The sequence below is a fragment of the Camelus bactrianus genome, chromosome 6 (genome assembly GCF_048773025.1).
Source record: "Camelus bactrianus isolate YW-2024 breed Bactrian camel chromosome 6, ASM4877302v1, whole genome shotgun sequence".
In the NCBI taxonomy this organism is placed as follows: domain Eukaryota; kingdom Metazoa; phylum Chordata; class Mammalia; order Artiodactyla; family Camelidae; genus Camelus; species Camelus bactrianus.
In genome coordinates, this window is record NC_133544.1 from 29,858,933 (window position 1) to 29,884,226 (window position 25,294).

At 37.8% G+C, this 25,294-nt stretch overlaps 1 protein-coding gene and 1 pseudogene across 13 annotated transcripts in view; one reads left to right on the forward strand and one right to left on the reverse strand.

The window, feature by feature from the left end:
• Positions 1-25,294, reverse strand: part of RAD51B (RAD51 paralog B) — a 696,422-nt gene that overhangs the window by 468,225 nt on the left and 202,903 nt on the right. The gene's annotated exons all lie outside the window — the stretch shown is intronic.
• Positions 6,618-9,251, forward strand: LOC141577904 (large ribosomal subunit protein uL6 pseudogene; annotated as a pseudogene).

Sequence of the window (25,294 nt, forward strand, 5' to 3'; positions counted from 1 at the left end):
TAAGGCTACTGTATCATTCTTACACTATATGTGAAGTGGCATCATATCAATTAGACAGACTGTGATAAGTTAAAGGTGTATACAATAAATTCTAAAGCAACCAAAAAAACCCAACTAAATAAAAAGTTATAGCTAATAAGACAAATAGCTAATAAGACAACTAGCTAATAAGGCTATAAAATGCAATGATAAAAAAGACTTAATCCAAAAGAAGACAGGGTACAAGATTAACGTACAAAAGCCAACTGCTTCCTTACATACCAACAATGAACAACTGGAATTTGAAATTAGAAATAAAGCATCATTTATACTGGCACTAAAAAAAGGGAGATAACTTAGGTATAAACCTAACAAAGTATATATAAGATCTATATGAGGAAACTGTAAAATTCTGATGAAAAAAATCAAAGAAGATCTAAATACACAGAGAGATAGTCCATGGGGAGGAAAATACAACATTCTCAAAATGCGGATTCTTCCCAACTCAAATTATAGATTCACTGCAATCCCAATCAAATCTGAACAAGTTACTTTATATATATGGACAAACTGATTTCAAAGTTTATATGGAAAGGCAAAAGACCCACAGCAGCCAACACAATAATGAAGAAAAACAAAGTTGGAGGACTGAAACTACCTGACTTCAAAACTCACTATAAAAATACAGTAATCTAGAAAGTGTGGTATCAGTGGAAGATTAGGTAACTAGATCAATGGAAAAGAAAAGAGAGCTCCTAAATAATCACACAAATACAGTTAACTGGCCCACATAAATACAGCTAATTGAATTCTGACAAAGGAGCAAAGGCAATTCAGTGTAAAAGGATCATCTTTTCAACAAATGATGCTGGAATAACTGGACACCCACATTCAAAAAAAAGAATCTAGACACTAGCCTTACACTCTTCACAAAAATTAACTCAAAATGGATAATAGAACTAAATATAAGATACAAAACTCAAAACTTGTAGAAGATAGCAGGGATGTGGGGCAATAGGAACTCTATTTCATTGCTTGTGGAAATGCAAAATGGTACAGCCACTTTGGAACACAGTTTGTCAGCTTCTTACAAAGCTGTAAACATACACTATCCCATGACCTAGCCATTCTGTTCCCAGAGATTTATCCATTAGAAAAGAAAGCATACCTCTACTCAATGATTTGTAGTCAAATGTTTACAGTAGCTTTATTTATAATATCCATGAACTGGAAAGAACCTAAAATGTCCATCAAGGGGTGACTTAATAAGCAAACTGTATATATGCATACAATGGAATATATATATACACACACACACACATACTTAACAATAAAATGGAACAACGATATATCATAAATGAATCTCAAAATAAATAGGCTGAGTGAAAAAGGCCAAAAAAAGTTTATACTGTATACTATTTATATAAGACTCTAGAAAATGCGAACTAATTTGTAGTGACAAAAACAGATCAGTGGTTTGCTTCAAGAGGGTAAGGTGGGGAAGGATGGGAGAGAGAGATTATAACAGCCATATGGAAGCTTTTGGGGATGATGGATACGTTCATTATACTGATTGTGGTATATCTTAAAACATATCAAATTGTACTAATTACATGCTATTTATAGATGTCAATTATGACTCAGCAAAGCTATTAAAAATGTTAAGCTCCCATTTTTGGTCTTATGTTTGACTCTTTAGTCACAGTAATTCCTTTCTGTTGTGTTGTATTTTCCATAATAGTCAGTTGTTTAAAATATAAAGAACTATCTCCTCATTCATCATTAAATAAAAAATATTTAATGAAAACCTAATGTATGTAAGTCAGTGGACTGGGCACTTGAAGGGGATACAATTGGACAGTGCAGGGACAGATGTCAGATTACAAGGGATAAGTGATACTGATGATGATGAAGTGAAGTGGCAAGTATAGTTAACTTTGCTGGAGTATAAAAAGGCTCCTAGAATGACTAAACAGGAAGGTAAATTTTAGGTCATGAGGAATTCTCGCCAGAAAGCTTTAAAAAATGGCACGGTTAATATGTCAGAATTTCAAGAAGAATACAGAAGAAGCCAAACACAAGTTCTTAAAGTTCAATTCATTTATAATTTTTTCATTTATTAAACTGCAATATATTAAACTCAACGGAAGGACCTGTTATTAGAGAAGAGTCAATTCTAATCAGTAGAATACGGGACACATATACTCTCAATATGTCCTCTTATGAAAATTATGAAAATGATATAGTCCCTGTATCATCTAATTGAAGTATTTCTCCTGAGTTTATAGACTTCAGTTGATTATTTTAAAATTTATCAACTTTGGCACTCTCCACTCAAGGGCCAGGAATCTGGCTGTTATGCCTCAAGTGAAATAAGACTCCTGGAGAAATTCTTTTGCTACCACAACTATTTCAGTGTGGTTCAAGTGGTGAGTCCAAATGCTTGCCAAATTCCTCTGGTTTGATCCCATCTGGACTAACCCAAAACATGGCAAAATAGCACCTTCTACTTCCTGGTCATATTTGATTGTTGAATATTCCTCCAAAATCATGCCTACTTTTATCTTCAAGAAACTGCTGGCTTAAGGCTCTTAATCGAATATATAACATTCTTAATGGAATGGACATACATTCCATTCTCCATCACTGCTACACTCTCACTTTCCCCTACTGAAAAAGTGATCAAGACAAGTGTTTACAGCTTTACATAGCTAACCATAGTTACGGACCAAATTATATGAACTTGAAAGTGCCTTTGCAATTAAGGGTTCCATAAGGAGGAAAGCAATATAATGCCTCTTTCTAGTTGCACTTAACTTCTGTCTAAAATCTAAGACAAACTCTTTCTCCCAAGCCCTCTCTTTAGAGACACGAAATTCTTTCCATCTAGTTTCTCAAGGTCCTTCCATCCACTTCAAGCTTAAGTGCATTCCAGTCAGCCAACGACATGTATGCAGTCTGAGAGGCCCTCAACTAAAATTCCCCTGAATCACCTCTTCTGAAGCTTCCAAACTTTCTTTTGTTGCTTCCGGACTTTGCTAATTCAATCTTAGCTTTTGTTTCCTAGCTCATTCCTCCTCCCACACTGCTGGGTTCAACAATGCGGTCCTACTTCCTTTTAACAGAATCATCTTGGGCCACTCTACGCTGAACATAAGATAACTTCACCCTATACTCTGAACAGGTACATATAATTTCACACTGAAGTTGTTCATTACACAGTTGAATGTTTCAGAACAACACTAAATATCTCAAGCTTCTCAAAAATATGAATATAATATTTTATATAGATTATATTTCAGATTTATATCCTAGTGTTTAGCTAAATTAAAACCAGAGGGCAAACTCAAGGACACTGCAGATGTCTCCCTAGGGTTAGTTCAATTTGTATAAAAATTTTTAGACAAGATACACTGCAGCTAAGTACAGATGAAAGTCATAAAGAAAAGGGAAATACATGATTCACTGTCATGGTATAAATAACTTTCAGGAATTCATTTCCAGACAACTCAGTCCATTCATACTTTAATGCTAAATTTAGGAGAATACTATTGAATAAGAAGGCTCACAATAGCCAATTATAGATAACTACTTTAAATTATTATTTATACATATGATGTAACATTTTCCTATGATCTGTAGATCTTTATAATAATAATTTGTTGAACACAATGTGTATAACAGGCACACTATACAGATTATACAATATCACAATAACCCTAATGTATTATTATTATTCCCATATTACAGAGGAAGAAATAAGAGTCTCTAAAAGTTTAGTTGCTTGCCCAATTTACCTTGCCAGTACATGGCAGAATGAGATATTCAAACCCAAATCTGGCTCCAAAATCTCTGCCCTTTCTAGTAGGATGCACTCCCTGTCTGCTGAAGTAGTTATTACTAGCCTAGTGCTTTGGAAAATTCCTGACACATGGAATCTGGAGTAATATAGTGGAAAAACACTTGTGATTCTAGGCTCTGGCAGGTATGTGATGTTGGCCTAATTCTGTTCCTTTTGTAGGATTTTTCTCATCTATAGAATGAAGTGTGGGTAGTTAACGTCTAAGGGCCCTTCCAGCACTAATGCTTTATCAAACTATGATTCTATGAATTATAGACAACACAAAAAATGTGACCTAGGCAGAAAGGATGAGTGAAAGAAGGGTTAACTGAGCATTAGAAATTAAATAGCTAAGGAAGTTCAGGATTGACAAAAACAGACAGAAACGAAAGAAAAATGGTTTTGTAGTATTATATTCCCAACAGGAATTTTAAAAACTTCATATAGAACCTATGAAGTTAAACAAGATACTATCACCAAAGAATTTTATCAGATAGACCCTCCTATTTGAACTTAACGTCAACTAATATTTAAATTCTTTGAAATAAAATACAAAATACATACAGACGTGAGAAACCATCAGGCAAACCCAAATACAGGCACACTTTTAGTTTTATTTTTTTCCACAAAGCTCTGAAAACTATGTGGGGCTTCTCTTTTTTTTTTTTAACATTTTTTATTGAGTTATAGTCATTTTACAATGCTGTGTCAAATTCCAGTATAGAGCATGATTTTTCAGTTACACATGAACATACATATATTCATTGTCACATTTTTTTTCGCTGTGAGCTACCACAAGATCTTGTATATATTTCCCTGTGCTATACAGTATAATCTTGTTTATTATCCTGCATATGCCTGTCAGTATCTACAAATTTTGAACTCCCAGTCTGTCCCTTCCCACACCCCTCCCCCTTGGCAACCACAAGTTTGTATTCTATGTCTATGAGTCTGTTTCTGTTTTGTATTTATGTTCTTTTTTTTTTAGATTACACATATGAGCGATCTCATATGGTATTTTCCTTTCTCTTTCTGGCTTACTTCACTTAGAATGGCATTCTCCAGGGACATCCATGTTGCTGCAAATGGCATTGTGTTGTCATTTTTATGGCTGAATAGTATTCCATTGTGTAAATATACCACATCTTTATCCAGTCATCTGTTGATGAACATTTAGGCTGTTTCCATGTCTTGGCTATTGTAAATAGTGCTGCTATGAACATTGGGGTGCAGGTGTCTTTTTGAAGTAGGGTTCCTTCTGGATATATGCCCAGGAGGGGGCCCCTCTTAAAGACACAGAAGTATGGGTTGGTGCTGCCAGGTAGAGAGCAAGACAGTCAATGGAGTTTCCAGAAAGAGTGGCCAAGAAGCACCCAACGTGCCCCCAAAAAGCTCTGTTTATCAACAAAAGACAATGACTGTGTGGGGTTTTCGTTTTGGTTTACTTTCAATATCCAGGCTAGCCATGTCAGTCTGTGAATAGTGGAATGATTTAAAACCTTCATAATACATAGCTTCTTATATTCAGCCAAGATTCTTCAGTTGAATTTCCTGATTCCTGTTCAGTTTTCTAAGCTGATGAGAACCAAGTGTCTCTCTGCTCAGCTGCCATCACGGAGAGCTGAGACTAGATGTATGCAGACAGGTTCCGTGAGAACACGTCACAGGCCAGAGGTGAAAGGACACCAAAACTAGCTCTCCAACAGCTGGGGCTGGATGGACAGCAGGCGGCCAAGAGCGCTCCAGGCCTTGGGAGACAAAGGTTTGGGATCTTCTGTCTGAGATGAGGAGGGGTCAAATTTCTAGGCTTGTAAGCTCTGGTTATCCATCTTAAGCTCTCTCAATAGATAAATATGTTTTATGTTGGGGGAAAAAAGAAGAAGATGAGCAGCCTGGCAGAAGAACCTAAGACAAGGCAAATCTTCCACAGGATATTCGCAGACAAAAAGGCTGAGGAATGCAGAGGGGAAAACTCCCCAAAGAGGAGAGAAGAGGGGAAAAAATTAAAGCCATCAGTTCTGACATCTGCCAAGGAAGGGGAGTGGGAACACTGTTCAAACTGCCTATGAACCGGGTAAAAGTGACTGTTGGTTCCGATAGAGTCCACACCGCCCAGGCCACTGCCTCAGGCCTCTGCTGAAGACTGCAGCTGCCTTCCAAAGCCCCAGAAAGCAACGGGCAGAATACAGTGACAGCGGGAAGGAAGCGGATTAGGCGAGGACTTGGCATAAAGAGCAGTGTAGCCAAAATGCACAAATATGAAGGGAGAGAGACAATTTTCTTGTGTGGCTTGTGTGTGTGGTACGGGGGTGGGGATGAGCGCCAGCCGGGGTTCTGGCCTCGATTGCCTGGAAGCTTTGGCCGTCTCCGCCTTTCTCAGGGCAGGCAGGCCAGGACATGAAGCTTTCAGCCGGCTGTTTCTATGTTCTCCTCACTGCCACCATTTTCACGTTCGGCCCCTGGCTCATTCGCATTTTCTTCTTCTTTGGGGATTAGCACGTATGTGTGGACAAAACCGTTCATTTTGGTTATTCAAGACTGTGTCTCTTCCTCCCACACCTTATTTGTCAACTAAAGGCTTCGAGAACGTGAAATCCTGATAGAGTCCAAGACAAACTATAGAATTAGATGATCTGCAAGGGGCCTCTGAAACCATCAAATCCAGCCTCATTTTACACATGGGGACATGAATAGTAGCTAAGAGAAGTAGGGTGATTTGCTGACATCACACTAGTATTTAGAAAGTCGTAAAGTCAGGACAAAATCCAGCTCTCCCATCCCCAACTGGCCAGTGCCCTGTCCACAAAAATCAGTGTTCCTTTAGTCCTCGATCTCAGACAAAATACTCATCTCCCCCGACCATGCCCTTTTAAAATGAGGACTTGATAAGAATTGCAATACATTTTCTTTCTGTTTTCTGATAAAATTCACACATAAGTTTGTTAAGTAATTATCCAGAATGTTACATCTCAACAAAAAGAAACCTGGAGACTTCAATAACTAATGGCCCTCAGAGAAAAGATCAAAATAAAACCAAGTAGAATGCATGTCACTAAAAACTAGCTTTGTAAACTTTGGACTTTCACATATCATATACAATTGTCACTATTATTAAATCATGAGGAAAATGCTGCTAGTCAAATACACTGTGGACTCAGTTTACCCTGCCATGTTGATTTACAAAGTAGCAGGTTAATTTCAGGCCTTGGAGAATTTTTTTAAATTAAATTAAGCAGTTTTTTAAAAAATTATTGAAGTATAGTTGATTTACAATATTATACTAGTTTCAGCTATACAACATGGTGATTCAATATTTCTACAGACTGTACTCCATAAAAAGTCATTATAAAATATTGGTTATATTCCCTATGCTGTATGTACATTATGTCTTCGTATCTTATTTATTTTATACCTAATAGTCTGTACCTCTAATCCCCTTTACCTATCTCGCCCCTCCCTATCAAAGCAGATATTTTTAAAAAAATAGTATTTCTAACTCAAAGAAAAAATTTAAAACTCAGAATGTCTTCACTTGAAACTAAATTTTAAAACTATGAATAAGAATGCAATGCTACTTATGATAAAAAAAATTGAATCTGTATTATAAAAATTTCATGATTTTTCCTTTTTTGCCAATAGAAATAATTTATGGTATTGAGAAAAATCACATTCTCAGAAACAGGTAACCAACCTTTAAAGGCTTAAAAGATTCTGAAAAGGAGTTTGCGAGTAGAAATAAGACCCCTTGGCATCCACAGGGGACTGGTTCCAGGACCTCCCACACAGACACCAAAATCTTCAGATGCTCAAGGCCCTCACATAACATGGCCCAGTGCAGTCAGCCCTCCGTATCCATGGGTTCCACATTGTGGATATGCAGCGCAGACTGTATTTCAGTTTACACGTAAGGTCACAACAAAGTTAATCTATCTTCTTTTCTCAAATTGTGATTTCTTCTGCTAAAAATATTTTTTTCAGTACTATGGAAACCATGTTATAGCATGACATTAAAAAACAAAAACAAAAAATAGTTCACCTCTCTTTGCTGCATCTACTGTGAGAATGAAGGCCATTCTCAACCATCAGACTGTCCGCATTCCAGAATACGTGGACATCACCCTGAAGGGATGCACAGTTATCGTGAACAGCCCCAGAGGAACCCTACAGAGAGACTTCAGCTCCATCAGTGTAGATCCCAGTTTCCTTGGTAAGAAAAAGAAGCGGCTCTGTGTTGACCACTGGTGGGGAAACAGAATGGGCTGGCCACGGCTGGCACTGTCTGTGGTCATGTACAGAACACAACAAGGGCCTCACACTGGGAGACCCTTACAAGATGAAGTCTGTGTCTGCTCACCTCCCCATCAGCATCCTTATTCGGGAGAACAGGTCTCTTGTTGAATTCCAAAATTTTCTCAGTGAAAAAAACACCCACAGGGTATCGTAAGCCCAGAAAGATGACTTAATTCCTGAAGGAAATAACACGAAACTTGCCTCAAATTCAGCTGCTTTGACTTAGCAAATCATGATAGTTAAAAAGAAGAATATCAGGAAAATTCTGGATGATACCTATGTCTTTGAGAAAGGAATTGTTCAGCAGCCTGGTAAGTAAGATCTAAAAGTTGTCCAGTTATGGAATCAAGATGCTAGATAATTTCTAAGACCTATGTGTGATATTTTAAAGATGCAATAAATGCCCTCTATTAATTTGGGGGGTTAGGGGTGGTAGAGGCTTCACTAACTAGTTAAATTAAGCTAATTTCTCCTTCCTTCTGTATCTTTTCATTTAACAGATATTCTAATACCCTTACCAAGTACTATTCAATTCTGGGAATAAGGAGATTAAAGACAGTGCTTCTGATGTAAAGGCCTTCAAAGTTAACTGGGAGAAACCAAAATGTGAATGGAATGACCCAGAGGAGTACTTCCAGTGATAAAGGATACGTAGGAAGCACATGGGAGGGGTACTAGCCAGGGAAGGTACAGGAAGGCCAACTGAAGACAGTGACACTTGAGATGAAAGACAAGAATTAGCCTGGTTAAAAAATAAAATTAGTAAGTCATTTTCTATTATTTTTTATGTTTTTTTAAATCTACTATACTTGTTTGATATGAGAATTTGATCTATGATATAAAACTTTTAAAGGAAAAAAATGACATTATTATTATGTCAAAATATGATTATTTAACAAAGAGTCTTAGAACACACTAAATATCAAAAGACCAAGGCTTAAAACAAATCAAACAATACTGTTAATGTAAAACCCAAACATGAGAGAACATGGTAAATTTCAGAGTTGTCACAAGAGCTTCGTCTATGCATATTTATATAGAGCACTGTGTGCAAGGCATTTTGCTAGGTGCTGTAGTAAATGTGATAATGAATAAAGCTGGTCTCTCTCGCAGAGAATTTATCATCTCAATTTACCAACATGTTCCTTCAGAAGAGAGAAAGGTCTACAAAAAGGGTTCTCAAACCTTTTGGTCCTGGGACCTATTCATATGCTTAAAAACTATTAAGGACTCTTAGAGCTTTTATTTATGAGGGATATGTTCACCACATTAGAAATTTAAGGTGATGAATTTTTAAAGCATTTGTTCATTCATTTAAAAGTAACACTAATAAACCCATAACCTCTTAACATAAATATTTTTATTAAAATAACTATTTTCTAAAATGAAAAAGTTTAGTGAGAAGAGTGGCATTATTTTACTGTCTTGCAAACCTCTTTAATGTTTGGCTTAATAGGTCCTTATTTATCTGGCTCTTCATTACAATATCGTACATCACAGGTCCTCTAGAAAAGTCCACTGTACATCTATGAAAAAATGAGGATGAAAAAGGCAAATAATGCCTTAATATTATGATGAAAATAGTTCAACCTCACAGACCCCCTGAAAGGATCGCTGGGGACCCTCAGGGATCTCAGACCACAGCTGCAAGAATCACTGGTCTATACCAATAAAAGTAACATTCAAAACTGGGTAAATTAAGACTATGAATTCAAGCTTATTTTACTTGAGGTTTTAATTTAATAACAGAGTTCTTATCAAGTCCACTAATTCTAGGAGTGAACTTGTTTTCCTGTAACTGAGACAACTCAGGTTGCATGAATGAGTCCACTCTCTCTGGCATTATGAAGACTGCCTTCTCAAAGGGCTTGGGCTGCGTGGGCCCTGGCACAGCAATGAAGGTGACCCTGTGCCTGCTTTGCTTGGGACAGTCCAGGTTTACTCCTATTTTCCCAGAGAAGTTATTAGTAGAGCCCCTTCACTCTCAAAAGCATCCAGTTTGGATGACAAGTTATATGGTTCCCTTGACAATTCTTGGACAAGCAATGCTAGCATCCCATTTCTTCCCACCGTGTGGACAGGTCTAAAAGAAGCCATGCTGAGTTTGGTTTACACAGTAATATTCCTCCAACCTCTTCTCCTAAAAGAAAGCCAACCACGGGGAAATATTCCCCCTGATCTCTTGGTCTCTGAGCCATCTTTTCCTTTCTTAAGTTGACAACAACTGATGACGGCCACCATTCTTAACAGCTCTGTGGGACAGCACGTGCAGCTTGTCCTCTGGCTCTGCACCTAGGTCAGATTTTGAACTGTAGGATGCCACTTTGCCCAACTGTTTCAAATTGAAGGACTATGAATTCACCAGGTTGGGTTAACTGCTAGGCTAATGAAACACCAGGCAAAACCTAGCACATAGATTCATCCCATCACAGAAATGGAGGCAAGTCAGTAAGACAAGAGACTTCTTTGAAAAAGTATGAAATCTACCAGGCCTGCCCCTGTGAGCGTGGCAGGGGGTACAAAGAGGACTGGAAAAGAAGTGTTGTAAATTCTGAATAGTGAACCTTGAAACTGACGTGAATTTGGCTTTGCATATCCAAGTGGCAGAGAAACCTCCGCAGTCATCCAGCGCTTTTAGAGAGTAGGGTAAAATTATAAGAACATTTTTATGAGTTGTGGCTGGCAAGCCCTAGCCTGTTAAAACTCTTTAAAAACCAATGCCTTGGTGGAGGTAACATTTACTGTTTACTGTAGCTCTGGTTGTTAGGGGTTATTGCTAAGGTCCCATTTTTCCATGACATCAGCAGCATTCCAAGGGAAGTGTGTGTCAGTGACTTTCAGTAATGACTCCCTTTTCCAAATGTTCAAAGCTTCTGCCAAGCTGCCCTACACCTGCATACCAGCTGAGTTAGAGGAAAAGGAAAAGCAAGATGGATTAAGTGGGATTTTTGTCTGGGTTCCTTAATGAGACTAAAGGCTTTCTTCCTTCAGTGTTTGGTTTGGTGTAATAAATTGATGCCAGTGCCTTTAGGAGTGACATGACTCATTCTGAACTTTTCACAAACCAATTCAACTATCTGCCATGACCTCTCACTATCATATTCTGAACTAGCCTTTCGAGAGTTTTCCTCTGCAGGAAAAACTTTAGGGCTTACTGAGATGATCAGCACGGCAAGCCAACACTCTGGGAGGGATCCTGAGGGAGGCATCCACTGCTCCCCAAACTAGCAGAAAACAGAAGCAGTGAAGAGACATGACTGTGTAGCTGCTTTAAGGATCACCTGGCTTTCAACATTTCAAACCAGATGTGTGCTCTCAAGGCAGCAGCAGACCTCATTCCAGAGTCTGTCTTCACCAAAATGAGGATCTGGTTAACCTAATCCGAGGGTGCCTCCTGCCCACTCAAGAAACTTGTGACTGGTATGGCGGCCAATACTAATTGTGTGCTTATATAAGACAGACCTTTTTTTCCAAAAGGCTAGACACATTTTTTCAACATTAAACTCATCAGTGTTCATGACAACCCTCAGAGAGGTGGCAAAATATTAGTTCAGGTGTGAGAAACTGGGGGATGGGGTGGAGGAGAATTCAGTCCTCTGCCAAGAGCCAGGCAGCAGGAGCCCCAGCCCCACACCTTTTACCCCAGTGGCACCTGGCCCTCTCCGGGCCTACTCCAGTTCTCTGCCCGGGCTCCCCTGCTCTTCTGTCCCAGTCAAAGGGCTGTGAAAAACAAGTGTTGTTGTCAATGAGGCAAAGCTGGAAGCTATCAAAGGAAAACAAGAACAACTTCATGGAAAGACATAGAAGAATGTCCTCTTGAGGACTTTGATAAGAATGATTTATGCATTCAATGTCTGCTTCTATGAAAGACACAAGGTAGAAGATTCAACCTTTCTATAACTCAGTTTTCTCATCTATAAAGGCTAAATATATATATGTATGTGTGTGTGTGTGTGTATGTATGTATTATTTAAAAATACCAGAAATGTTTTGAAATTTAATAATTAATGCCTTAAACTGCACAAAGATCTTTGAGGGAGTATCTCTGAAGTGCTAAAAAGTGCCTCTTATACAGTATATTGCCCAGTTCTAGAGGGAATTCCTTTAATTACTGGTATATTTGTTCTTAGGAAATAGGATCAAATTCATATGCTTTCAAGTGATTTTTTAAAAATAAAAAGCCTCTATAATTAACAAAAAAAGTCATCATCTCCATTTTTTAAGAAACAAGAAGGATTTTCTTTCCCTCTAACAGTGGGGTGGCATCCTTTGCAGTTTACAGCAGCCACAGATAATATACTGACAAAAACAGCTGTGTCTCATAATCTCTCTTAGACTTCATCAAAAAGGATTCAAGCATGAAAAAATACTAAAGGACTCTTTCTCCTTCAACCATAGATTGCCTATGAAGATTGGAAAACACAAGTTTTGGATTCAATTCCTGAATTAAACTATAACAGTCTATGTATTTTCACATTGGGTCTTGACTCTCAGTTTCCTTGAATAATTTTTAAAGGGGAAATATTACAACTATGGCTTGTTAGCAAGAGATTGAGCTATTTACTACCAGTTAGAAAACAAGTTTTTCAATAAACTTTCCGATACACAGAATTAACAGTTATCCTTGAGACTAAATTCCATAAATTATTTTCATAAATAAATAAATATATAAATTAGGAAGGGGGAGCTGGTAGAGGGGAGGGTATATCTAAAATACTTAAATTCTAAGAAAAGAGGATTGAAAACAAAAGTTCCTTTTCTTCTTGAAGATAAAAGATTTAATGAGTTACTAATCCCCTCAGTAAAGTTCCTTTGGTAATTGGCCTATTCTAAGCCACACTAATTCTGCTAGGAGCCTTTGCTGTTAAAAGATGTTGTTTTATTATGTTAAACTACACACAAAAGCAATGTAACAAAACGGCAAAATATGTTTCTGATTTTGTTGTGGTACCAACCTATACTTACCCAGCAATTCCAGCTGCCAAGTGTCTTTTATCTAACGCAGACTGCGTCCTTCACCACCCACCCTTCACCACATGAAGTAACAACGTCATTAAGAGTGGAAAACTGTGGGACTAAAAACCCGAGCCCTGGAAAAACATACTAAATGGGAATCTGCCTCTAGCTCTGCAGATTTTCAAACTTGTCCTGGCCTCTCGGATCTGGAAGCTAGACGTTTGTGCCCAGAATAAGGCTGGATGAGGAAGGCAGTCTCAAATCACACCCTGAGGGCTAGGAACAGAACACTGCTCTACACAGTCCTCTAAAGAGGTTCCAGGGCTTGTGCGACAGAGGATGCTTTCTCATTGGCCCCTGGTGATGTCATGCCCTGTCTCCAGGGCCCAGGAAATGCACCATGACTAATGGAGTGCCTCATTTGTGAATACACATTCCATCTCGGAGGAGCAGCAACAACAGGCAGAGTTTCAAAGCAATGAAGAAGTCCCAGTTAGAGAATGCCAGTCAGCCGTGCACAGAGGGCCTTCAGTTGTCCTGAAATAGACTGCCCTTGTTCACCTCCTCAGAAAACCCTGCAGTGACTGCCTATATGCCTGTGGCCTGTGCAGGACAGTAACCCGAAAACTGCTCTGTTTTGTCTTTTAAGGTACCTTCTTTAAGGAAAGAAAAATAGTCACTGTAATAGGGCAAATCCTTCCAGATTTCTAATGCATTAAGGCAGGGGACGGCAAACGTCCTTCTGCAAAGAACAAGATAATACAAATGGCCATGTGGTCTCTACTGAAACACTCATTTCTTCCCCTGTAGTGCAAAAAGAGCCATAGACAATTCCTAAATGAGTAAGTGTGGCTGGGTTGCAATAACACGTGATTTACAAAAACAGGCAACCGGCTGCACTGGCCCACTGGCCTTAGTTTGCCGACCCCTGTATTAAAGAGTGGACCACTCCTTCCTCTGCCACATACCTGGGCCAGAGTACTCTCCAATAAGGGTGCAGTTATAGGAAAAGATGTGAAGGAGTTTCCACAATATACCTGTGATAGCTACCCCATCTAGGACCTAGGAGTAGTTTACAGAGAGGCAACCTAGCCCATGGTTTCAGAACGCAGGCTCTGGAGTTAAATGACTAGGTTACAAATTCTGACTTTGTCACTTCCGAATTTAAGGCCTTGGACACATTACTTTATTCCTCTTAGCCTTGGTTTCTTCATCTACAAAATTAGGTTCCAAATTGTAGATTGAATATGAAACTTCAATGACATAACATATGAACAGAGCTTAGCAAGGTACCCAGGATATTGGAGTGCTCAATAACTACCTGCCATTATTGCTAGATTTTTTTTAAGTGATCATAATTACTAACCCTGATTGCAGCAGGCCAAAGTGAAGAGGCAGATTATCACAAATGCTAGTACACTGTGAACTTCCTTCCAATTCTGCTAATACCTATTAATACTATCAGCATCATTAGTAGCTGCATAGAATTCACATGGAATGCACCGTAATTGAACAAAATTCCAATTGTTCAACATTCATTTACTATGCTTTTGCCATTATAAACAATAGTATGATAAAGTTATAAACACACAACTTTGAACACTTGTTGGAACTGTGTTTCATGGGGCAAAAAGATGTGTACATTTTAAAGAACCTGAAATTTCTCTGCAAATTGGCTCTCCAAAAAGGTTATATCAATTCCCATTTCTACCAGCACCCAAAGACAGGACCTGTTTCCTAACATTTTGACAATATTATAACTACTTTGTTTCAACACTGGAAAATCTAAGACCCAGAGAGGTTAAATGACTTGCTCAATTTTAATGAAAAATGCTTGTTTCCTTTGGCCTACAACTTTATAAAACATTTCATAATTATTCAGATAATAGCCAATCTTTCCAGAACCCATGAGATTAATTATTATTAATAATAATAATCCCATTTTATCATTGAGAATGCTGAAGCCCAGAAGTTTACATAAGATAGCCAAAGTTCTCCAGATAAAGCAAAGGATATTGAAGAACATGATCAAGCTAGAAATAAACTTCATCGGGCCATGCAAGGCTAATCATAATGTCTCAGGAAAACCTTAATTTTAAAACGGCAGAGAAATAAACTGCCTTCTGGGGAACTAATTTAATTTTTCTTTCTTTTGGCAAATAGCTAATCCAGAGACCTTTTTTGTTTGTTTGTTTGCTGTGAAACTAAATAAACCTATAAATCAAATGGCCTTTTCCCAGAGGAAAAACTTAAAACTCCTAAGCTGCTGACAAAGTCAAGATCTAGGAATTTGTTAAGACTTAACTACATTCATTCTACCTATTATATAGCTTTTTATTTTTCCTTCTTAACACTTACTACAGTTTGAAATAGATTACTTACTTGTTTTGTAACAACTAAGTTCCATGATGGCAGGAACTGATTTGCTAGTCGTAGTCCTGTTTAATATTTTTTCAGTAGTTAGAGTAATACCTGGAACATAGCAAGTGATTTATAAAGAATTACTGAATGGATGGATCCTCCTAGATGCCATCTATGTATTTCCCTGGCTGTACAACCTTCAAAGCAAGCAGGCATTATATATTAATACAAAACTACGAAAACAAAAAACAAAAGCCAAAAACCAAAACAAAATCAAAAACCCCAGCTTCCTAATGGAGAATAGCAGCCTGTCTCTCACCAGCACAGTTCCTAGCCAACCATAACCCAACCCAACTTCCATTATTAGTCGCACCACGCCACATGCCGGCATATCACGCTCCCCCAGCTAACCTCTTCACCTAGGAGATGCCGCCACTGTTAGCCCTGGCAAGTGCCTGCACTGGTTTTATTTATTTGGTTTGTGTGTCTCCAAAAGAGCCTCCCTGGTGGACAGTAATTAGATTGAAAATCTAAAAGCAAATGCACCACTTGTTCAGTATTTTATTTAAAGATACAGTTGTTTATTAAACATGGCAGTTGACTACCCAATATCCATTCCATCCCAAATGACTGATCAAGTCCCATGTGGTCCAATATCGTATCCCCTAGCAATATGTGGTTAAATTTAAACTAATTTTTAAAATTCAGTTCCTCAGTTGCACTAGCCATATTTTAAGTGCTCAATAACTGCCATGTGTGGTTGGTGACTACTATACTGGATACCACAAATATAGAAGATTTCCATCACTGCAGAAAGTTCCACTGGACAGTGTGAAATCTAGTCAAACATGGCAATCTCCCTCTCTGCCTGAAACTGATTTTTAAAATGGGCATGTAATAGAATTCTTGTCAATGAAACACATGAGGAAGTCTGTCAAGTGGCTTTTGGGGAAGGTTTCCTTACTCCTAAAAAAGTTGTACAAGAGGTCTCTCTGCTGTCTTTGGATAATGCTGGTTTAGAATGTGTTGGAAATACCGCAGCCATCTTGTGAACATGAGGGGGGCCAGGCTAAGAGCAGAGCCTATCCACTAAAGATGGAAGAGTAGAGTAATGGATGGAATATGAGTTCTTAGTGAAATCACTGAGCTGTTGAATTGTCACCAACTCTGTCACCCCATTATATGCGATAACAAGATGATAAATTTCCTTTTGTTAAATCATCTGATGTTGAAGTTTTGTAACTTATAGCCAAATGCAACCTAATAATAGAGTTTCATTTATATTTTTATATTACTTTCTAATAAAAAAGTTCTAATCAGTCAATGTACTGCTACAAATCTATACAAGGACTCTCCACTTTGATGTCTATCCCAAAGTTTGGCTAGAACAATCCTAAAGAATATCGTCTCTCCCCGATATGAGCATCCTAGTTTTTTTCTCCCTGTTATTAATTTCTATTTACCCTATCACTGTTTCATCTGAGAAATTTAAGTTTAAAATGCAGTATGAAAAGATGTTTTGCATCTGCAAAAAAGGTTTCAATAGTGAAAGATCTCCTTTTGATGAATGCAGTAAGAATTCAAGTATAGGATTAGAAATTTCATAGTTCTCAAAACTGGAAGGATTCTCAAAGATCACCTGATTCAGTCCCTTCATTTACAACTGAAAAAACTGAGGTCCATAGAAATAAAATAACTGTGGTAAACAGAATAATGGTCCTGCAGACATATTCATGCCCTAATACCCAGAACCTATGAATATGTCACTCTCCATGGCAAAAGGGATTTTGAGTTATGTGTTTAAATTAAGGATTTTGAGAAAAGTATCTTGAATTATTTGAGTGGACCCAATGTAGTTACAAAGGAACTTATTAGAAGGAGGCAAGAGGGTAAAAGACCCAAAAAGATTTAACAACAGAACCACATATTGGAGTAATGCACTCTGAAAATGGAAAAAGAGGCCAGGAGCAAAGGAATGCAGGTGGTGTCCAGAAACTGGAAAAGGCAAAGAAATGGATTCTCTCCTGAAGCTTCCAGAAGGAATGCAGCCCTGCCAGCATCTTGACCTGAAACTTCTCACCTCCAGAATTGTAAGAGAATAAATTTGTGTTGTTTTATGCCACTAGGTTTGTGGTAATTTGATACCGTAGCAATAGGAAACTAACATAGTAAGTAGTCTTTCTCAAAGTTGCCCAACCTGCACTGGTAATGTCAGAACCCACATCTTCTGATTCTAGGTCCAGCTTTCCTTCTACCCAAAACTTTTATATATTATTTCCTTTTCCATACTGTTTTCTCAAACATCTCGGTTCAATGCTTTTATTGTATTATATGGAAAAATACCTGATTAAGCACAGTATGGGACCATTCTGCAATGGTTAAGAACACAGCCTCTGGGGGCGGGGTACAGCTCAGTGGTAGAGTGTGTGCCTAGTGAGCATCAGGTCCTGGGTTCAATCCCTAGCACCGCCATTAAAATAAGCAAATAAATATATAAACCCTAATTACCCCCCTCCAAAAAAAGTATACAGTGCTGTATGTCTTTTATATCTCAATAAAAATGGAAGGAAAAAATTAAGAGGACAGCCTCCAGAGCCAGATGGACTGGTTTTCAGTCCTATCTCTGCTGCTTATTCACTGTATGATTTGGGGACTTTTAAGCATAATATTAGCCCTTCTGTGCCTCAGTCTCATCATCTATAAAATGAGGCTAATAATATCATCTATCTTATAGGCTTGAGAACTTAATCGCTAACTTAATTTAAATAAAAGTTAACATTTGTAATGAACATAAACCATGCCCAGTATAGAGTAAACAGTATGTGTTTGTTACAGTAAAATTTTAAAATACAGCTGGTCTACCTGCAATCTGTCATATGTGAACCTGCTCACAACAAACAAAATATTAAAGAATATTAGGTAACAAAGACTTTAACTCAGAATTAAATTTTCAACTCAGTATGTTTCTTAACTAATTTTGATTTTTAACTAACACATTTTAGAACTCATTTTGGAATTTCCTCTATGTTTAGGCAAAGTTACATTTAAGCCAGACTACAAAGAGGAGTATTTGTAGTTTACAGCCAGTTTACAGACAGGAAATGTATCTCATTTGTACAATAAAATAAATATGGAATCACAGTTATTATAAATGATACAAGACCAAGATTTTTAGAACCATGGCTTATACAAATGGTATTTGATTAACTGGTTCATTCAGATGGCTGGGCTTCATTTTATAGAATACGGTGGATGGGAGCCTATGAGAGCTCATATTTAGAATCCTCAATCACTCTTAAGGTAACTTAAGGCTCTGCCAAAATTTTCCTCAATTGGCAAGAAAGTAACTAAATATGAGGATTATCCTCCTCATAACATATTTTCATGTGTATGCTTGTAACTATTACTTGCTTGGCTTGGTTTTCATTTTAACGGAATGCAGCCACTCCCAAAGCATTAAAACCATTCACTGAGATTTGGACACACTGTACTTTGGATGAGTGAGAAAGATTCTGTAACAAGAAATGGGAAACAAGGATGTTTAACTGAATCAATGAAACATTGTCAAGCAATGCAAGGCTATAATAATAATAAAAAAAAGAACGAAATGTAAGCACCACGAGGGCAGCACCTGTCTATCCTGCTGCCCGTTATAACCCTGAACCTAGCACCATCCTGACACACTGGTAGGTGTGGCAGTATTTCAGAATGAACAAATAGACGGCCCAAAGGAAAAGGAAAAGGCCAAATGTGTATACACAAAGCAACATAGAATATGGCTGCACTGACTGCTGTGTTGGGGATTGTGTGGAGAGGAAACTGTTAGTAATGTGAGGTGTCTTTATTCACAAAGTCAGTAGTACAAGTAGATTCTTTCCAGTCTGTAATAAAATCTTGCTGAAACTCAAAATGAAACTACCTTCTTAAAAGAGCTGAATTTTCTTTTTCTTCATTAATTAAGATATCACTAAAAAAAAAATAGGCGTTAGGATAGAGTCAAACACAGGCATTCCACATTTGAACACTGTAAACTAAATGATTTTATTCATTTTAAATTTAACCATGTCTCAGTTGAAAAAGGAGAAGGTGAAGCAGGTAATTTGATAATTTAAAATTCTGTCAGTCAATCACAAATATGCAAAATCTATTCACTCATTACTTAAAATAGAATTAGCCATCTTCATCAAAATGTAAAACTTGTGCTCTGCAAAAGACCATGTCAAGAGGATGAAAAAACAATTTACAGCCCGGGAGACAATATCTGTAAACCACATATTCAATAAAGAACTTGTCTCTAGACTCTGAAGATAACTCTCAGAATTCAATATTTAAAAAACAAACAATTCAGTTAGAAAATGAGCAAAAAGATATGCACAGACATTCCAGCAAAGAAGACACGCAGATGGCAAGTATGCATGTGAGAAGATGTTCAATATCATTAGCCATCAGAAAAATGTAAATCAAAACCACAAGGAAAACTCACTACCTACCTATCAAAATGGCTAAAATAAACATCTGTGATAAGACTAACTGCTGAGGAGGACATGAAGAAACTAGGAGATTCACACACTGCCAGTGGGAATGCAAAATGGAATAGCCACTGGAAATAGTTTGACGGTACCTTTTAAAGCTAAAAATAGATTTATTATACAACGTGGGATTACACTCTTAGCCACATATCCTAGAGAAATGCAAACTTAATTTCATTTGGAAACATACAGGAATGTTCCCAGTGGCTTTATTCATATTAGCCCCAAACTGGAAACTATCCAAATATCTTTAAAAGGGTGAATAGTTAGACAAACTATGGCACATCCATACCACAGAATAATACTCAGCAATAAAAAGGAATGAATTGTACATCCACGCAACAACTTGGATGAACCTTAACAAAATCATGCTGAGTGGAAAAAGTCAACCTCAAAAGGACACATACAGCATGATTCCATTTATCTAACACTTCTGAAATAACAATTATTCATGTAGAGAACAGATTAGTGGTTGCCAGAGGTTAGGGAATGGGGGATGGTGTGGGTGTGCCTACAGAGAGCTTTATGGTAAAGGTACAGCTAAGTATTTTGATGGTGGCTGTAGTTACACAAAGCTACACATGTGATATAACTGCAGAATTATATACACACATATACACACACACAAGTACATACATAAGTGGTGAAAACTAAGTTCTATTATGGATTGTACCAATGCAAGTCTCCTGGTTTTGATACTGTTAACATTTTGGATTGTTAATAGTAGGGAAGGCTGGGTGAAGGACACAAGAGACTTCCCTGGACATTTCTTTGCACCTTCCTGTGAATCTCTAATTATTTCAAAATAAAAAGTTTTTTAAAAATCATCTTAAATCATTCAGATTCAAGAGTGTTCTATCCCTTTGAAGGTAATTTATGTGTATGTGATTTGAAGTCCCTAAGTTTTTTTTTTTATTGTATACATGACTTCTCCACTGGACATCCATCTTTGAATAATAAAGTTTTTTCTTCCACTCTCAAACTCAAAAAAATAGTTGGGTAAATACTTCCTGGTTTCCAACCAGAATAACCCTTGGGTTGAAATACACAGAAAAACAAAATTTCAGATACAACCCCAAACTAATATGTATCTGCCTTATTTAGAAGGCAGCTGGAATCTTTGCATCTCCATGTTGGAAAGAACTTAGGGGTCTCCCAGTTCAAATTTCCACTAACATAAGAATCCTTTATATAATATCTCTGACTGATCCAACTTTTGTTTGAAACAGACAATGACAGAGCAATGGACACTTGCTGTTTTATCTGCCCACCACATTCCCTTTTGACAAAAGCATCCCTTTTTCTTCTGTGAATTGCTTTACTCAACTATGGTTCTACCAAGAGCCAAGCTTCTCCCATACCCCAGTTCAATCCAGAGAAAAGTACCAGAACCAAACTGAGTGCCCTGCCCCTTAACCTTAGCTGATTTGCCCAGTTGGACATCTGCCCAAGCTGGACCAGATCCTTTATGCAAGATTTTTCTCACTAAATATGCTAGAAAAACAGAGTTTCTCTGCAGTGTTGTAAGATGTGAAACTCAAGCCCTCTTAGAAACCATGTTTCACACAATGTACATGTGAGAGAGTCTGCAGAGAAAGAAAATGAAGCCAATACTCACAGAGAAAGCAGAGATGGGAGAAACAGAAACAGGGCCAGCTGCGTTTGAGTCCTTGGTTCTAGCTATTTCTGAGACCCAGTGGGATGTCTGCCCTTCCCACAGTTTGGCTAGTGAATCCTTCCCTTGTTCACATGAGATATTCCTAGAATTTTTCTAATAATTTTCGCTTTTTACCAAGCCAGTACAAGTCAAATTTCTGCCACACGCAACCAAGAGAATCCTAATAAAAATGAGAGGTCCGTAACCTTTCAATGCAGCCTGTTAACACCTCTAGCTGTTAGAATGTTCTTCCTCAAGTTGAAACATAGTAAGCCCCCCTTAAAATTCCAACCATTGCCCTAGATCTGTACCGAGTCTCATCTCTTTTCCAAATATTCAGAGGTCACGGTCACAGAACCTGTTGTGGACATCTGCTGCTGTTTGACTGAACAGCATATGTTTCTCTTATTATTTCAGTAACAGCACCCCAATTTTTATAGGAAATCACCTCTCCCCTACTGAATGTACCCTGGAGGGACTGTGAGTCAAAGCACCCCGCCTTCCTTTAGCCAAAGAGTGAGCACACGCCTAAGCTAGACTCTTTAGCCTGAATCTTGTCAAAAATGTTGAAAGTGGAGCATGGTCTCTCTGGCAACGAAGCCTTGAAGAATACGACCACCAGGTTCACTGAGACCTCTGCTGTGGCCCCCATTTCTTCTAAGCCTGATTTCTCCACTTTCTCTTAAAGTCTATAAACTTAATATTCTTCCAATGAAGTATGTTATGGTTTAAGGTAACTACTTAGTTTATACAAACAAAGAATCCTAACTTAAACATACCCCAAAAGTTCTCTTTTCCAGACCAAGTAATTCCAGTTTGTTGAACATACTACCTTGGGTAACTTGATTTCCAGTCTCTTACCTGAATGATTCCTTCCTAACTAAGTAAACTCATTTGTCAAAGTACTTCCAAACAGTCAAACAAGACATGGCCTGACAGGAGCAGAGATAGGAGTAATATGTCCATCTTTGATCCACATGCTTATGTAAATGTAGCTACAGAGTCCATGTCACAAGCATATGAGATGGATGGCAGACTTTGAGTTTAAGGGCAACTAGAATTTTACGTCTTTTTCATATTAACTTCTATAAAATAAAAATTTCCTGTCCTGAATTATATAACTACTTTTTAAATTTTAAGTAACATCTCAGCTTGTTGGGTTTATGTGGTTCATTTCAGTTCAGTCTGCAAAGGTTTACCATCACCAATGCTCTGACATGGTTGTCACTGACTTTAGGAAAAAACTTAAATAGAGACTGAGTCTTCTTCTCTGTCAGTGTGAGACTATCCTGATTTAACACAGGAATGAGCTAAGAATAATCCTGATTATCAGTCTTTACTAAAGGATTCAGTAAAGACATACTTGGATATTTGAGTTGTATTTTAAAAAGCAGCTAACTAAATCTGTCTTAAAGGACCACTGGGCCACTGATATCCCTTTTCATAAGGGATGAAGAAACAAAACTAGGAAAATAGAAGTAAAACACACACACACATACCATCAGGCATATATAACAGGCATTAAAAATCAGTAGATCCAAAGTCTTATTTGTTAACTCTCAACCATTTGCTACTGCCATGTACTCTTCCTGGATGTTTACAGGAATTTCCAGGGGAGGGGAAGTGAACTGAAGTTGCCACTGTTTCACCTTTTATAATTTTATTTTCAGCATCGCACTTCAGTTCAGAAATTTTGTATTGCTCTGAGATCTCAAGGCTCTAGTACAAGAATCAATTCCCACACAAAGAGATATTAGAGACACTGGCTAAAGAAAAATCAGTGGACATTTTGTCTGAATTTCTGAGGACTTTTCCACTTTAATTTTAACCATGGCTTTAATCTAGGATACACTACTTAATAAAAAGTTTTAAGAATAAGTACCACTGTAAAGCAATAGAGAGCAATGATGCCTAGGAAAGTAGGCTGGCTGCCAAGTCTGCTCCCCAACACTGGTTTTCATTTTGGTGAGTTTATTTTCATCCAAGATCTGAATTTCAGCTAATCAGTCTCAAAGCCCAATCTATTAAACACAGCAAAAATAGGACCTTATACTAAGAGGAGATTCACATTAAATAACTTCACAGGAACTGACAGATATAATCAGGATACTGATGTATTAATCTCCTGAGAGAAATTCAGTTACTATGTAGACCAGGAACATTTGAGTCAGCAGCCTAGCAAACTTTCTCCCTTGAAGGCATCATCTATGGATCTGAGAGTGAGCACTAGGAGGTGAGAGCAATCCTCAACTCTGGCTAGAGTTGAGAACAAGAAAGCAGAACTTCAGGGAATGATTTCTGCCAATAACAGGAATGAGCTTGGAAAAAAGACCCTGAACTCCAGATGAAAATGTTGTTAGCCAACACCTTGAGTTCAGCCTGAATAGAGAACTCACCAATGCTGTCCCAGATTTCTGACCTACAGGACTGTGAACTAATAGATAGGTGTTGTTTTAAGGTGCCTGGTTTGTTACAGTTTAGTAATTTGTTACACAGCAGTAGAAAACAAATACACCTACAGACCAGTGATTTTCAAAACGGAGTTCCCCAAGTAGCATAAGTATCATCTGGGAATTTGTTAGAAATGCAAATTCTGGGGCCATAAGAATTTTCAGGGTAGGGCCCAACAATCTATTTCAACAAGCCCTTCAGCTAATTCTGAACACACTACAGTTTGAGAACCGCTGAAGTACACAATGCTGAAGGCGCAGGCAAACTTTACCTGGTGATTCGACCTTGCCTATGCCTGAATAGTAGGCCAACACTTTTTCTGACTGATACACTCTTTCTTTGGAATGTTAATACATGCTGTTTAGTTTTAGAGTCATCTTTTTTCCTTTGGCATCATACTGTTTAAGACTCCTTTGTAAATATCCACTGTGACCCTGTGGATACTGATTTCTTGTTTAACTCTCTAAGCAAAAACCTCACTTTCCTCATTAACTGAGAGGCACCTCATAGTTGTTTCCCTGTGGCATCTACATTGTACCTAGTGTCTAGCTCTCTAGTTAAAGAATAATGTAGTGTATTTAAATCTTTACATCTTGAATGTGTGTTTTACATTTTAGCCACCCAAAGCTTTCAACTCACACAACTCTGATAGTCAGTTTCAACAATGAGGGCATGGAAATGAGCATCTTGCCTCACTAGATAAGGAAAACCCATAAGGCACAGTACAAAGTGCCTCGGACGTGCTGTCAAAAGACTCAGGATTCAGCTTAGGCTCTACCACGGACTAGCTGTGTAATCTTAAGCAAGTCACTTAACATCCCAGAGCCTTTGTTTCCTCATCTGTAAAAAGAAGAGTTCCAAATGGATGATCTCTAAGGCCTTCTGCAGCTAAACCACTGTGTGGCTTTGTCATTCACAGTGCATGCCTCCAGAAGCAAGTCCAGTGCCCTTGATGATAAAAGATACAAAGCAGAAAGTGATACTGCAAGTGGTTGCGTTTACATAATACCTCACAAGAAGTGGGAAAGACCAGATGCCTTTCCGTCCCTAGGAAGTTATCTTTGGGAGGAAGGAAAAATTAATTTCAACAGTGTGTTAACTTTTAAAATTAGAGGGTTACCAAAATCAAGTTGAGAGTTTAAATTATAATTACTCCATGCCACTTTAAGAATGAGGGAATAACTTATTAAGAGTTGTATATTTAATATCAAGTTCATTTCACATGAGAAG